Genomic DNA, 17,848 nt, shown 5'->3' with positions numbered 1-17,848 from the left:
AATATAATTTAAGTGAATGTCAACTTCCATTATAAAATTACTCAAATTTGAAAGAAAATGAAATAATATATTAGAGATAGTTCTTAGATTCCACAAATCAACATGATATAAATAATTATGAAGAAATTCTCCAAGATACTTCTAAAGTTACAATGATTTCAAGGGAAATTGGCAAAATAGATGAGAATAGATTTGTCCGTTTTTACATTTGCATTAATTTGTTAATACTAGAAACAGTTACCCTTATATTGATGAAACAGTTTGTAACATACCGAGTTGTGATATATGAAAAAGTTTAAGAGAATTGATCTGGTTACCTATGTTACCAAAATTGACTTACATTTTCCGTCACACATCCATTTAGAACTCCAGAGTTAAACATGCTTGGGCCGGAGTCGTGGAAGGATGAGTGACTTATCAGGAAGTTATTCGCGATACCGTGCGAGTGAGGCCAAAACACGGGAAAAAACCGGGTGGTGATTGCATGATCAATAAATAATGATTTTGAGCCTTTGAAAATTAACGCACAACCGTAGGATGGGACGTGACCCATTGCCGAGAGAGCGGACGTGGTGGCCCATTAGCCGTGGGCGGTTGGAGCGTTACAAGTGGTATCAGAGCTGGTTAGCCATCTCGGTTCGGCCCGAGAGGCGTCTTGATACCTGTCGTGTCGCGCAACGTTTTGAGAGGAGGTGAATTGTAACATCTCGAGTTGTGATATATGGAAAGGCTTAAAAGAATTGATTTGGCTACCTACGTCACCAAAGTTGACTTACCTTTTCCGTTCCACATCTATTTAGACTCCAAAGTTAAACGTGCTTGGGCGGGAGTAGTGGAGGATGAATGACATACCGGGAAGTGATTCGAGATACCGTGAGTGAGGCCAAAATACGGGAAAATGTTGGATAGTGATTGCAGGATCAATAAACAATGATTTCGAGCGTTGAAAAATTAATGCACGACCGTCAGATGGGTTGGGCCCACAGGCTGAGAGAGAAGGCATGGGTAGCCCATTAACCGTGGAAGGTCAGGACGTTACACAATTATCAAAATTGTATATAACTTACAAAAATATTTTAAAAATCTATAAATTCTTCTAAACTTTTAGCATGTTTAACTATTATTAAATTATATTCATTATCTTTTTTATTTGTTAATCTATGTTTTCTAGACTATATGTTATAACTATTTTTATAAGGATATAATGTATATTCTAACTTTTCTTTTACATTTTAGAAAGGTTATTATACATATTGTAAAGTTTGCTCTATAATCTATCTATCTAAATATAGAACACATATATTTCAATTATAACTGTATCTTTTTGTCAGCTTTGCACTGCATTTTATGAAAACCTAGAAAACATTATTTATGTTCTATCTTTTACTCAACTATCTGTTATAGATAAAAGCAGGGAAAAGGGCATTTTTCAACCCGAACAATTTGAGTCGTGCCAAATACAACCTAAACTATTGATCAGTGCTAAATACGACCTCAACTCAATTATAATTCAAAAATACTACCTAAATTTCTTAAAATGTGCCAAAATCTACCTGAACAATTGATCAGAGCTAAATACGACCCCAACTCAATTATAATTAAAAATACTGCCTAACTTCTTAAAACGTGTAAAAATCTAAATTGACCGTAAAATAAGTTAGTCAACCGTTAAAAAACAAAACAACTTCGTTTTAGTTTAATCTTTTTTTACAAAAAAAATATGTTCATTCTGGGATTCAAATCCGTGCATTGATACATTTTAAAAGAGACACTCTAACCACTGAACTAAAGTAAATTTTTGATATATACTTCTTCATATTCTCTAAATAAAACTTTGGTGATAATTGTTTCTCATTTTTATGAATACATTAACATATTTTTTTAACTACCATATACTTAATATACTTATATTATACTAAAATATAAATATAATAAAATATTTTAAATTTCACAAATTAAATATAATTAAAATTTTAAAACTATTTATAAAGTTTTCTTATATAAATTATTGTAATTTTAAAAATTTGAATGGTATTTTTTATTTTTACAAATTAATATAATATATTTATAGTAATGGAGTAGTATAATAAATTTTTAAAATAAGTTAGTCAACCGTTAAAAAAACAAAACAACTTTGTTTTGGTTTAATCGTTTTGGTGTAAAAATAAAAAATTACCATTCAAATTTTTAAAATTACAATAATCTATATAAGAAAACTTTATAAATAGTTTCAAAATTTTAAGTATATTTAATTTTGTATCATTTCAAATATTTTATTATTTATATTTTAGTATAATATAAGTGTATTAAAGATATGATAATTATAAAACATTTTAATATATTTATAGAAATGAGAAAAAATTATCACCAAAATTTTATTTGCAGAAGATGAAGAAATATAGTAGTATATATACTTTCGAATTCGTAATAATATATCAAACATTTACTTTAGTTCAGTGGTTAGTGTCTATTTTAAAGTGTATCAATGCACGAATTCAAATCCTAGAATGAATATGTTTTTTAAGAAAAAGATTAAACCAAAACGTCGTCGTTTTATTTTTTTAACGGTTGACTAACTTATATTACGATTAATGTAGATTTTGGCATGTTTTAAAAAGTTTAGGTAGTATTTTTGAATTATAATTGAGTTGAGGTCGTATTTAGCACTAATCAATTGTTCAGGTAGTATTTGGCACGATCGTAATTGTTCGGGTTGAAAAAGGCCCTTTTCCCGATAAAAGCATGTAGTTCTTATGTGTATGCTATGTTCTAACCGGGTTATCATTTATATTCTAACTATATGTCACTGTTTTACCTAGCTTATAATATGTATTATCTATGTCTGGTTATTAGATTTTAAAATCTGAAAAATTTAGGAAATAATCCTAACTAATTTTATTCAAACTTATCTGACATGTTGTTTTCAAATTATTAGTATATATAAATTAATGTAATACATAATTGATATTTTGTTAAATTTTTGATCTTATATATAATGTAACTAATATTTATTTGACTAACGTACAATTAATAATTTATAGTTCAGATGTTTTTGTTATGTTTTTATTTATATGTATTTTAAAGGTTTTGCTTTATATACAATATAATTAAGTTTTTTTATATTTTATATTTTAACTCTATTATATTATGATTTTTCTTTTAAATGTTTTATGTTTATTGTGATTTATTTATCTAAAATTAAAATATGAAATTAAAGCATATTTTGATGAGTATCTTTTATCTTTTAACTATTTTAATAAATATAGAATTTATTATATATTATACATATATAAAATATTGTATAAGTAACATAAATAAAATTGAAAAAATGAAATTATATGTGGGTGAATATCTCTTTAACTTCTTACCAAATGTAGAATTGATTACATATTATACACATGATTAGAATATTGTATAAATTAGATAATAGTTAATTTAATAAATAGAACATAAATTACATACATGTTTAACTATAATTTATTCTGTAATTTATAAATTAGTAGAGGGTTAAATTCATATTAAAATAATCAAATGTATAACGAGACAAAACTATAACTGTTCAAAAGTAAAAATGGATAAATTTATTCTGAATATGGTATAATTAGCCAATTTATTTATTATTTTTCACGCATACATCTAGGTTTTTTCTTTTTTTCACATGGTTAGGTTTTGAAAATAACAACATGAAAAGTTCATTTGATTCTTAAAATTTATATAAGTAATATGTTTATAAGCTAATTAAAACTATATGTATTTACTATTTAGATAATGTATAATTATTTCAAGCCTCCATAAATTCCCCCATAAACTTTTTCAGACATTTTTGTGAACTACAATTTAGCAACACGATTATGTACCAAATTTTAGCAGAATAGAAAACACGATTATGTACATAAGATTGTACGGGATACCCATACAAACTGTGAGAAGCCTATTTCTGAAAATATTATTTTATTATTTACGCAAATTAATAATCAATAAATGCGTACAGGTAATTTAAATTTCTTACTGTTTTGCTGACATCGTATATAAAATGCCCGTTCGTACGAGCGTGTTAGAACCACACTCTTGGTAAACCAATAAGCGAATGCCTAAATTATGATGACTTCCGTACGAATTCACATGGCCTCAGTTTTCTATCATTTTTGTTTCCTTTCCACTTATTCCCACTTCTTATTTGGTGCATCTCCTTTTAACTCACTGCCTCATATTTTTTACTTTTTTTCTTGTTATCCCATTTTATTATTTTATACTGTAATTATTGTTCTAGTAGCATTAAGCAGGTGCTTAGCCACTATTAGATGCTTTATTTGTTTAACTAATCAGCATTTATTCTGATTCATTCATCTTTTTATATCTCAGTACAGGTGTTGCACGTTGGGAGGACCACAAGCTCTTACCCGCAATCAATGTTTATTAAATTGTAATTTTTTTTTTGGTTTTTAGATAACAAGCTATTTATTTTTAATAGTAAAGAATCTATTTACTTTTAGAGAAGCACCTATAATTTTTAAAAAATATTTGACTTTAAATTTTATTATTAAAAACTCTTTTCAGCATATCTTTATTTCTTATTCTGAAATAAGAGTATCATTTATGTTTTTAAATTTAGAAAATGTTAATTTCTTCTTCTATTTTAGAAAAAATATACTTTAAAATGATCACTTAAAATAGTTTATAAATATTCATGAAACAGTGTTCCAAAAAATATGCATGAAACAAATAAAATTGTATTAATTATAAATTTTACTTAAAAAATATCCTTCAACTTTGATATAGTTTTTGCATTCTGATTTAAAATAAGGGGGTTTTTAAATAGTTTCATAATTTATTAAATGTTGAAAACAATAAAATAAACGATTTAGTTTGCAATTTTATATATCAAATATATTAGTACTAAATTACAGATCGCATTTTCTTTTTAGAGAAAAATAAAAAATATATATTGGAAAATAATCCACCTCTAATGTAGAAAAAACATATAGAAGAATACATTTGAGATAGTCTTGCAAGCCGATGGTGACTGTAATAATGCGTTTGTTTACTTAGAAGTTAGAAACCAAATTATTTAAATCTTTACTGGCTTTGTACTTTTATGGGCATATATGCCAACTTTTAATTCTATACTTATACAACTCGTTGTTTTTATGGGATGTTTTTTTGTTCTATATATGCAAGTTTTTTTTATATTGACGAAGTTGAATAGTTCAGTGACAAAGCTTGATTTTGAACCTCGTGTGAGAGAGGTTAGAATAATGTGACCATGGACCACGACGCCAGATGTATATTAATGAGGTGTTTGTTCTTATAAATATCTTATTTTACAACTAAAGAAACATTAGTGCAAAACATAACATTATATACCAAGTGGGTCGCTGTCTGGTGACATTGAAAATGAGAATTCAGTATCATTAGTTCAGCTCCATTTGAGAGAGGTGATTTAAGGAACTAGGTCAAGACACATAACCTAGTGTTATCTCAATTCTCAGGGAGGCCAATGGCTTCCAAGGCTTTTCAGAAACTTCAAAGGAATAAGCGTATTCCTACAAACGGGCTGGGCTAAGCTCATCAGATAAGCTTTTTCATGTAGGCCTCAAACTAGAGTTAACTAAACTAGACAAACTTTGATTCTTAAATTGTGTATAATGTTTCATAAAATATTTTCCATTTATACTATGAATCTTTCTTAACATTTTTAAGAACTTGAAATTTAGTTTGCTAAAAAAGTATATGATCCTCAAGGCTTAAAAATGTTAAGAAAGATTCATAGTATAAATTCTAAACTTAAAATTACGATATTTTAAAAGGTAAGTGGCAACAAACTCATAAACCAATGTTAAAGATCAGAAGTCTGCAAGTAAATATGTTCAACGGTGATTTGTGGTTGCACAAGTCATAAGGTGTTATTATATGATGTTATCTTATTGGTTGGAGATATTGATGTAAGACTGGAATCGCTCCAACTTTAGATCACTTGATGATCAGCAGATTCCAAGCTTAGTTCGCGGAAAGTGGTATATTGGTAGAGATGGTGGTGAAGTTTTGATTGACTCTCTCAATCCTTGGGTTTGATCGACTCTCTCAATCAGTGAAGTCCAGGGGATGCTGAATCTCTCAACAGCCTAAGAACTACGAATCAATAGCAACAGATGACTCTCTCAAATGAAACTAATGACAAGAACAAACTCAAAGACACACTTTGAAGAAGAAACTGAATTTCTTATTGAATAAACTTGTAGATTGAAAGGTCATTCTAAAATATACAAATGGGTCTGCTTATATAGTGCACGACCTTAGACAAGACCAAACGGTCATATGAAAAGAAAGGAAACAAAAATAGACAAAAAGAAACCGATAAACTAGCCGTTGGAGGATATCTTGGTTCCAATGGCTTTCTTCAAGGGATTTGATTCCGGTTTTGTATCTGGACGGTTTGAGGGAATATGTAAGCTTCTTGGGAACATCTTTAATGTTGAATACTTGGTCGAAATCTTTGTAGACTTGGCTCAAAAGTAACTGTTGGGAATTGATGGCAAAGGATTCTGAAAATGGCTCCAAAGATGGCAAGTAAAAGCAAGAGTAGATCCGCCTGATCCACTGGGTGCTGGAGCAGCTTCTGGATGGTAAATAATCTCTCCTGGTCGCCAAGTCTTGGTTTGGCAATGAGGAAACCAAGTATTTGACATACTTTCCATACATGGCGCCATGTTGACCCATTCTAGGAAAAGGATCATATCTCCTAATATCTGTGGAGATTTCTTCTCATTCTTAGCTAGTTGGAAAGCTAAGAGATTCTTCTTGAATTCCATGATTTGTTTTGGGTCAGAACGCTTCTTCGTTGGGCTTGAAAGATCTTCTAAACTCGGATACTTGCAGGTGGATGGGCTGAGGAACCTCCGGTTTGTAAAATTCATATCTTCCTGGTCTGAGTAGCTTTCGGGATGCTTCCAATTGGACTTGTCTCCTTGTTGAGTATAGAACACATGAAAATTGGTTTCATGTCTAAATTCCTCCGGGTTTGTGAGATACATCGTCTTGACTGAACACATATCCTGGTTGGTCCAGTTTGGAAAGACTTCTTCTTCTTTTGGAAAGGCTTCATGTTTAGGAAGGACTTCGTCTTCTTCTGGAAAGGTTTCCTGTGTAGGAAGGATTTCTGCTTCATCGGGAAGGGCTTCCTGAGATTCTGGATCAGCTACTGATTTGATGTCTGCATCATTCCCTCCCCCTTGTAAAGGTTTTGACCTCAAAACTGGATAACCTGATACACCACAATATAGCAAGTCAGCTTTCATTCTCTTTTGGGAGTTTATAACCTTAACTTGATACAATTTTTGTTTGGTGATGCATGGTGCATCTGGTGGCTCTTCTTTGAAAAAGTGTGAAAGGATCACGCCTCTGCTAGGTTTATGGTCATTGAATCTCTTCTGGGGTGGATGGATCTTCAAAGTTTCTTTGGCCACGTTTCTGGTCTCTCTTGGAGTTGATCCTCCTAGCAACAAAAGAGTATCCGGTGGAATTTCTTTGAAGCTTTCTTCTTTGCATCCTGAAATAATCTCAACATTTTGGACAAAAAGCAAGTGCATTATATATGTGTTTGAAAAGTTATAAACAAAATGTGAGAGTTCCATACTTACTTTGATAGCTTCCACAATTTGAAGAATGAATTTCTTCTTTGGACAGCTTGTGTTGTTTTGCAACTTTTGATCTCGGTTTTGATGCTCATCTATTTTTATTATTCCTGGATCAAAAGATTTTGGCAAAGACAAGTGCATGATGTCTTCTTTATCAAGTAATAAGGGCAAATTAAAATTAGAAACACTTCCCTTTCTTTGGCTGACTTTTAATGGCATGGATTCAGCATCTTGTAACATCATGGATTGTGCCTCTTCCTTTTGGGCAGTGTACTACTCCTTGGTTCCTAAAAATATTTCACATTCTCTTGGACAAGACAAGTGCATTAATCTTGTCATGGAATTAATAAGAAAATTATAGTTTAATGTGAAACAAACCTTAAGACTTGGAATTTGAACAACATATTGTTCAATTGTCGGTTTCAGCTTGGGAGTTGGTTCATGACTGAACTCATGGTCTGGTTCCAGCCTTGGAACTTCAGTAAGCATGTAACTTTCATCTGTTCTCCCTATATCAAGAACACACACATCAGTATTGGTATCTAAAGGTGGTGTTAGACACTTACCTTGGTGTGATACTTCTAATACTGTTTTTGCTTCGTTAAGCATCATGGACTGTACGGTGTCTTGAACTATCTTCTGGTCCATCACAAGAGTGACGTCTGGTGGTTCATCTTCTCTGAATTCTTGCTCCTTAAGTCCTGTTACAACACCTTTTGACAAAGACAAGTGCATCACACAAGAATTTTGAACCAATAAATCAGATTGAATAAAACTATCACATTTTATAGATAAATCTGTTTTCTCTTCTAGTGATATTTCTTTCAATGCTTTCTTATTTGGACAAACTACAGCAAAGTGTCCTCTTTGATGACATTTATAACACATATGCTCTTTTAAATCCCTAGAGTTAGAAGACTTACCTTGGCTTGGTGCATATTCTTTATTTGGGTTTGGAATCTCTTTAATCCTTGGACATAAATTTTGGAAAATTCTTGAGTCCAACAAGGATGTTGAGATCGTGTCTTTCTGGACCTCAGTACATGTCTTAACATTCTTGGACAAAGACAAGTGACTCATACCAGTGGGATATGATTTATAAACAAATTTATCAAGTATAGAACTTACCTTAGCCTTTACTTGCATAGTATCTAGCACTGGTTTTGAGGTAGACATCTCTTTCTTTGATGTTGCTTGGTAATGGCGTTTTGATGTGGTGATTGTCCAGCCTGGATACTTCTTTGCTTGAGAAGTTCTCTCAACCTCCTCTGGATTCTTTGTAGTGGACAATGACTTCCTTGGATTAGGACAGTAGGCGTGCCTTTGTTCAGCAGTTGGTTTCGGTTTTGTTGTTGATATAACACTCCACCGATTTTCTTGGTACATAGGCCTTGTGGGAATTTTGTTGCTGGTCCGAAGCTTCCTTACAAACTCCTTATACATCCTTGCCTTAAGATCTCCCCAATTAAGTACTGGATTAGAGCAGAAGGTCTTGGCATCTTCATGTATCCGCCAAGTGTGGGCTTTTCCAATAAGCATACCAAGAGCATATGATAGCTTATCTTCCTTAGGGATGCCCCTTGCTCACAGCTACTGCTTCATGTCCGCCTCCCATTTTAAATACACCTCAGGATCCTGGCTAGAGCTAGAAAAGACTAGATAATCAGGTGTATTTCCACTTCCTGTTCCACCTTTCTTCTTTGCGGCAGCTGATGTTGCTTGAGCTTTCTTAGTGCTGGTTGGTTTAGGGTGGACTAGCACTCTGTATGGAGTAACTCCATAGCTGACTGGACTTAGTGGCTTCTTGAGAGGGTTGCAATCTTGGTTAGGATATGTATAACGTTCACCTTCTTCTCCCATACTGATTTCAGAATCAGTATCATTGCTCCATAATTTGTTTTCTCGGCCAACTTCTTCCTTGTACAATCTTGTGTTGTTTTGAGAGTGATCTGGTGGTTTAAGTTCAGGACAGGCTTCACCAGGGTCGTCCCCATACTCTGAACTAGAGTAATCATCATCAAAACATGACCCATGACAGCCATCTTCCTCACTGGACCATGCTTGGTTAGTTTCACTCATGTAAGAGCCTTGTCTTGAATCATAAGAACTCTCTTCTTCTGAATGATCTTCCATGGCGTCTCCTCTGTCTTTTCTCAAAATTTTTACCTTGCACAAACAGAGAAAAGAAGAATCAATTCTTGGCTAGACAAAGGAAGGAAAGAAGAATCAGCAGCAAAATGGAAACTTTTTAATTCTTTTTTTTTTTTGAAAAGTTTGAAAACAAAATGGAAAAATTCTCCTTTTTTTAATAATATATCAGAAGCAGCACAAAATATATAACATAAAACAAAAGAAATAAATTTTTATTTTGGTTTTCAGATTAATAGAAACAAAGAACAATTTTTTTTATATATGCAAACAAATAAACCGAAAAGGAAATTAGGAAATAAACTCAATGCAAAATTTTAAATATGGCAATGAGAGCTGGGGGAATGAATGCAAACACAATACTAATTTTTATCAAACAATTTTGTGGATCAAACTAACAAAACTCTTTCTCTTTCTTTTTCTTTTTATCAAGAACATAAAAAAGCAGAAATATGCAAACTTGAAGCAAATAACAATTTTAAGGTTTTTTAATTTTTATAATGAATGCTAAACTGAATCAAAACAACAACTAGAACATGAACAAACTTTTTATGGGTTTCAATTTTCTGGAAATCAAATAACAAGAACATAAACAAGCAAAAACAATTTTTATGATTTTTTTTTTTGATTTATGAATTATGAATGCAAAAACAAACGAAACTAAAAAAATGATTGCAAATAAAAGAGATAGGATAGATGCAACCTGATAGATAGGAGCTTTTGAAGCTCTGATACTAGATGATGTAAGACTGGAATCACTCCAACTTTAGATCACTTGATGATCAGCAGATTCCAAGCTTAGCTCGCGGAAGGTGGTATATTGGTAGAGATGGTGGTGAAGTTTTGATTGACTCTCTCAATCTTTGGGTTTGATCGACTCTCTCAATCAGTGAAGTCCAGGGGATGCTGAATCTCTCAAAATCCTAAGAACTACGAATCAATAGCAACAGATGACTCTCTCAAATGAAAATAATGACAAGAACAAACTCAAAGACACACTTTGAAGAAGAAACTGAATTTCTTATTGAATAAACTTGTAGATTGAAAGGTCATTCTAAAATGTACAAATGGGTCTGCTTATATAGTGCACGACCTTAGACAAGACCAGACGGTCATATGAAAAGAAAGGAAACAAAAATAGACAAAAAGAAACCGATAAACTAGCCGTTGGAGGATATCTTGGTTCCAATGGCTTTCTTCAAGGGATTTGATTCCGGTTTTGTATCTGGACGGTTTGAGGGAATAGGTAATCTTCTTGGGAACATCTTTAATGTTGAATACTTGGTCGAAATCTTTGTAGACTTGGCTCAAAAGTAACTGTTGGGAATTGATGGCAAAGGATTCTGAAAATGGCTCCAAAGATGGCAAGTAAAAGCAAGAGTAGATCCGCCTGATCCACTGGGTGCTGGAGCATGGAATGAATATTGAAGCAGCTTCTGGATGGTAAATAATCTCTCCTGGTCGCCAAGTCTTGGTTTGGCAATGAGGAAACCAAGAATTTGCCATACTTTCCATACATGGCGCCATGTTGACCCATTCTAGGAAAAGGATCATATCTCCTAATATCCGTGGAGATTTCTTCTCATTCTTAGCTAGTTGGAAAGCTAAGAGATTCTTCTTGAAGTCCATGATTTGTTTTGGGTCAGAACGCTTCTTCGTTGGGCTTGAAAGATCTTCTAAACTCGGATACTTGCAGGTGGATGGGCTGAGGAACCTCCGGTTTGTAAAATTCATATCTTCCTAGTCTGAGTAGCTTTCGGGATGCTTCCAATTGGAATTGTCTCGTTGTTGAGTGTAGAACACATGAAAATTGGTTTCATGTCTAAATTCCTCCGGGTTTGTGAGATACATCGTCTTGACTGAACACATATCCTGGTTGGTCCAGTTTGGAAAGACTTCTTCTTCTTTTGGAAAGGCTTCTTGTTTAGGAAGGACTTCGTCTTCTTCTGGAAAGGTTTCCTGTTTAGGGAGGATTTCTGCTTCATCGGGAAGGGCTTCCTGAACTTTTGGATCATCTACTGATTTGATGTCTGCATCAGATATTAAATATGTTTTGACAAGAAATAAAACCGTAAAAAGTTATTTAGACTTATCAAGATTAAAATGAAAGGAAAAGGGATCAAGCTTAGAGAGTTTGTTTTGGTGTTTTTTGAATGCAGAAAGAAAAAAATGTTGTGTCGAAATTGAACAAGGTTTTGGGTGCTAAACAAGTCAGAAACTTAACTATAAGATTAAGGTTGGGTAGATTATAAATTGGTTAGTGTTAATTCACAGGTGTGAAGTCGAGTTAATCTGATTAAACTAAGAGTGTAATTTGTTTAAGAAATATTTAATAAAAAACAATATATATTTGGAGAATCTTATTTATTGATATTTTATGTTTCTGTGTTCTTAGTTTCTACAATTGGCATCAGAGTGGATCACCTACCTAGATTTAGAAATCTATAACAGACCGAGGTCCAGCGACGAACATGGAAACAACAAAGTATGTGACAGCCCATAAATCATTCATGTTGGATGAAAACAACATTGGATACTAGAAGGTACACATGAGACAACGATTCAAAGGGATTGAGGAAGACATATAAACTAAAGTTGAAACAGGATGGACATATCCAACAATCTGTAATGAAGAGGATGAGGAGATACCTAAACCTTAAAATAAATGGACGAAGGCAGGAAAGGCTGCATCAAGATTTATTGCAAAGGCACTAACAAATATCTTCAATGCAATTAGTTCTGATCAGTTTAAACTTATGTAGTGATGCTGTTCAGCCAAGGATGCGTGGGACACGCTTGTGGAATACTTTGAAGGAACATCCACTATTAGAAGAGCAAGACTAGACTACTTGGACTCCCAGTTTGAGAACTTGAGAATGGCAGAAGAAGAATCTATACTCGAGTTTTAGCTCAAAGCTGAGTTCTATTGCAAATGAAGCAAATGTCCTTGGTAAGAACTTTAATGATAATAAACTAGTCAAGAAGCTGATAAGATGTCTTCCAGAGAAGTTGGCATCCTATAAGGCTTTGTTCAAGGTTGGTATTGGTTGGGATTCTAAAGCTGAAGAGATGGATGCTTTTTTTTTGCTGCTGAAAAGAGAATTGATAGATTCCAATCACTTTATGAAAGTCTAAATAAAAAAATGGACGAGTTTGTTGACTTGCTTGCTGACACAAAAGTTCAAAGAAGCTTTAAAGCATGAGAAAGGTGATATGTTCAAATTAACCTTCAAGCTATTCTTTCAAATAAGAGGTTTGATGTAGTATTTGAGGATCAAATCCACAGAAAGCGTGGACACACAATAGACTTTAAGCTAGGCAATCAATATGAAAACTGTAAACAAAGTAAAATAGTAGATTGATTGTTTGTGAGATATAGGATGAAAGTGCTAGACTTAGGGATCTATCAATCAAGAGATTCAAAACTACAATTCAGGGATGCTAAGAGTTTTATAAATTTAATTCTAGAACTCGAATTCAATAGCAAGTAATACAGATTTCCCATGCAATTACTAATCATATATCTACGTCATATGTTCCAGCTGCCACGTGCGAACAAGGAGCTAGCTTTGATCGATGTTATGGTCAGAGCGTCGATCGGTGCTTCTTCAGACAAGCATTAACGACCTAATCGATCATGTTCAACTAGATTCCTAGACCAACTGCCGTATGCATCTAGATATCTAATCCAGCAGAGTTCATTTCCGTTAATTGATTGTATTTTCGTGTCTCTCAGTTGTCCTATGATTCTAGATTCAAGTAATCAGTCACACTGTCATACAACTACTCTAGATCCTAGCATTACAAGCTACCCTGGTGTAGAAATCATTAAACAACCCTAACAATCCTAATAGATTATCACTTTGACATTAAGCTCATGAAATCCCTAAATCTAACAAGGTGATTACTCATACATGATAGAAGAAACACAAAACATAGTCTCAATATATAATAAGAAATCAAAGACAAAACCAATGGAGTTCCAGTAAATATCTAAAGGAGAATTGATCTTCTCTCCAACCCTAATACAAGAATAATAAATAATAGAAATCGTATGCGCCAATAATGACTTAGAAAACACAAAAATATGGTTTAAAGTCGGCCATGGGCATTCTGGTAATTTCTGGGCATAACGCCCTGACCGCCGGCTAATGAGCCACCCATGCCCGCTCTCTCGGCCCGTGGGCCCCATCCCGTCCGACGGCCGTACGTTAATTTTCCAAAGGCTCAAAATTATTGTTTACTGACCCTGCAATCACCACCCGACCTTTCCCCGTGCTTTGGCCTCACTTACAGGGTATCACGAATCACTTTCCCATAGGTTACCCATCCTTTCACTACTTCAGCCCAAGCACGCTTAACATTGGAGTTCTAAACGGATGTGTGATGGAAAAGGTATGTCGAATTTGGTGACATAGATAGACAAATCAATTCTCTTAATCCTTTTCACATATCACAACTCGGGATATAACAATTATATTCAACAAAAACTAAATCATTAGGTAAATCATCTAATATCTTACATATATTCTATTACAATTCTCTATCAATTTTAGAACCTACATCACAAACTCATACATGTATGATACATGTATGAGATATTAGAAAAACTCATCAAATATGGATGCTGAAGAGACGAAAAAACAAATAAAACAAGATTATACTTTTGGTGAAAATAAGCCGGTTGTGTATTTATAGTTGAAATAATTTCAAAAGTTATGTTGTTTAGTATTAAAAGACACGATTTTGGGTTAGTAAAGTTTGGTCCTTATTTTGAAGTACAAATCTTATCTGTAGATTTGGAATTAAGTATTAAAATATATCAAATCTTGATGCAAATAAGTATGTGATATAAATACGTATAATATTATTTGTTTACATACCAAATAAAAAATCTATATTTTATACTTTTTTTTTGAATTATACGGAGGTATCATGATCCCCATAGAAGTTGATCTAGATTAATCACGTGTTTGCAGTCTACGTTTTCAGCCCACTTGTCGGTCTTCTGTCTCTGGTGATACCGAAATGTTAATTCTCAAGTGACCAGCGGAATTCGCACTCGGATCCTTATTGGGATCGAAACTCTTTTAAGACCACTAGACCGTCCTCGCTTGGTTTATATTTTATATTCTATATTTTATACTTAGATTAGAGAAGAATCTTTATGTTATCGAATATCTTCGAACATCTTTGCAAGAGTTTTTGGAAAATTTTCAAAATAATCTATTGACCGGCAGAAAATTAATCCTCCTTATGTTTACTCCCTTCTGACTGGACTACCAAGAATTGGCACTTATTGGAGGGAAAAAATACCTCACTAAAACCTCTGTAGCCATTCTCATGCACTTCTCTCTATCAGCCTAGTAATTATTTAAAAATATTATGTATGGTTTGAGATTTATAGACTGTCTATTTTGAATGCAAATGATAATTTTCTCAATAATCTATACTATTAAAACACAAGGCTCTTTTTTGAGGTGTCCTTGGTTTTCAATATTATTTACAGATCCTTGCCACTTGAATATTTAGAACCTATAGTTTTTATTTAATTCTGTATTTTCCAAATTTCTTTTGAATGCAACACCTTTTTTTAAACAATTCTCCCCCTTTTGCTGTAACTAAATATTTATAACCGATCACGTTGTATATGCAATCAAAACTGTTCATATAATTAAAACCATTGGGACAATTTCTCGAATACACGGTTTGCTTAACAAAAAATAAAGGTACCACATTTTTTATGAAACTTATATCATCATGTTCCATCAACATTTAAGGTTTTTAGGTACAATCGATGTTGCGTTTTCATCCGTCAAGTTTCAACATTTGAACTATACATCCTTCAATGGTGAACTATACATTCAGTTCATTTTTCTTAAAGTATCATTTAGTTACAATCAATTGCAAGCTTATCACCACACATGCTGCTCTATTCAAAGTTATACATAATGTGATCTTTCTTTTTTTGTGCAACACATAATGTGATAAAAACTGTTTAGTCATTTTATATATTTCGAAGCTATTAAATTTAAGATGTGTGGAGACGAACCCCAATACCCCAAATACAAATATGTTTTATTTATTTACTAATTTATTAAAATTAACCCAACAACCTAATTATATGAATAATCACTAAACAAAAAAGATATCGGCCAACTGTGCAATAAAACACCTTAACATTCCAAAACAAACGCAGAATATTATAACTATTAAAATCCTTTAGCTATTATTAAATAACTACACAGATTTGGTAACCGAATTTGGTTGCAAATCTCCAGCTTAATAGTATATAATTGCCTAACTATGACGAATATTATGTTACTTTAAATTTTTATTCAAACACCAAATATCAACTAGAAAAATTAGAATCTTCGATCATTTGAAATATAACTAACAATAAATTTACCAAAACGTAATATTGAGTTATCCATAACAAGAATTGCCTTGATTCCCAAGATATGCGATTTAAACTAGATTTTCTCCAACCATATTACATCCGACTATCTAAAAAACCCTACCTATTGACTACTATAAATACCAACACATATATCAGTCAAGGCAACCACGTTCTCTTCATCATTCTTGCATACAAAATGTAGTAGCATACCTTGACACGGTGAAGCCTTTCAAAACGACATGTGGGCATGGTTCATCAAAGTTAATGTCACTCACACATAGAAGCAATTAATGCACAATTTGGTGAGACCTTGAAAATTATTTTCTCAGACGAAAAGGTTAGAGTATATTTTATCTTAAAAATCCAGTCATATTTTAAATAAGTGTAGCGTTATCCTGATGAAAATTTATTTCATTGTTTATCTTTTCTATCGTTTTGCAGGAGATCACAATTCATGCTACAAGAATAACATTATATCTATAAATATGTAAGTCTTAAAAGTGTTATATTTTTTTTGTTTTAGCTTCTGATGCATCATATTTAGTAGCCTATATGACACTGCCTTATTTGAGCATCATTGCCTATTAGCTCATTTTGAAGTAAGAGAAGACATCCGTTACTTAAAATATCTATAAGTGTTTAAGTAAAACAAAATATCTATAAGTGTTTGAATTATTTAATGTTTTAAAAATATATATATATATATCATCTTTGATATTTCCAGAAGTAGTTATGTCCCATTCTTTGTCCTAAATAACATTGGAGGAGATTTCATTACAAAAAAAAACAATTTCAGAAGAAACAAACAAGATTTTACATCATCTATAGCAGTGCATATATACATCGTTCATTCTTAAAAGAGGCTATGTGAGAAAAAAAATTATATCAATATTATAGAATTTTAGATTAATTATAAGAAGTCCAAAACTTAAACAGATAACATAAACATATTAACGACTATTAATATATACCTTAATGATGCACAAAGCTTGGATAACTTTCTACATATTAAATCTTACATGGATTCACCATCACTAAAAAGTTAAGATTGTGAGAAACTACATTAGAAATCTCTTTATTAATTTATAGTAATATATTATTTTAGACACAATACGCCGGGTTTACAACCTATTACAACTAATATATGTTTTTTGAATGTTAAGAAATAAATGTTTTAAAAGAAAGTACAATTTTTTGCAAAGGAAAAATTTAGTATACACACCTTTAAAGGTTTTGACAAAGTTTGAACAATATCAAACTTTTATCGGTGAAACTATCTGAGATACATCTATAAATCCATCTTAATCTTCTCCCATCAACCACAAAACTCATCGTTCATTTAGAAAAATAAAATACAAAAATTAGTTCATGATATTCATCTTTTTGATGCCAAAAAAAAAAAGATATTCATTTTTTTAAAATCGTTTTCAATGAACCTAAAATCTAGCGAAGAGGGGAAGTATTTTTAAGTACTTTTACCTGAAGAGATCATAGTAGCTGGATGGTCGAACTACTCATATCCGTTTTTTTCTCGAGAAATAACACGTTTTTTTCAGAATATTCCTCAAACATATACAAAAAGTAACTGAAAATCATCGGATTAAACAGATAACTCATCAGGATTCGACATGCAAGCGTAATCTGAAAATTAAAAAAAAAATATAGA

Source organism: Raphanus sativus, chromosome 9, assembly GCF_000801105.2.
Source record: "Raphanus sativus cultivar WK10039 chromosome 9, ASM80110v3, whole genome shotgun sequence".
In the NCBI taxonomy this organism is placed as follows: domain Eukaryota; kingdom Viridiplantae; phylum Streptophyta; class Magnoliopsida; order Brassicales; family Brassicaceae; genus Raphanus; species Raphanus sativus.
The sequence above is the reverse complement of the archived record's forward strand: the minus strand, read 5'-3'. Positions refer to the sequence as shown.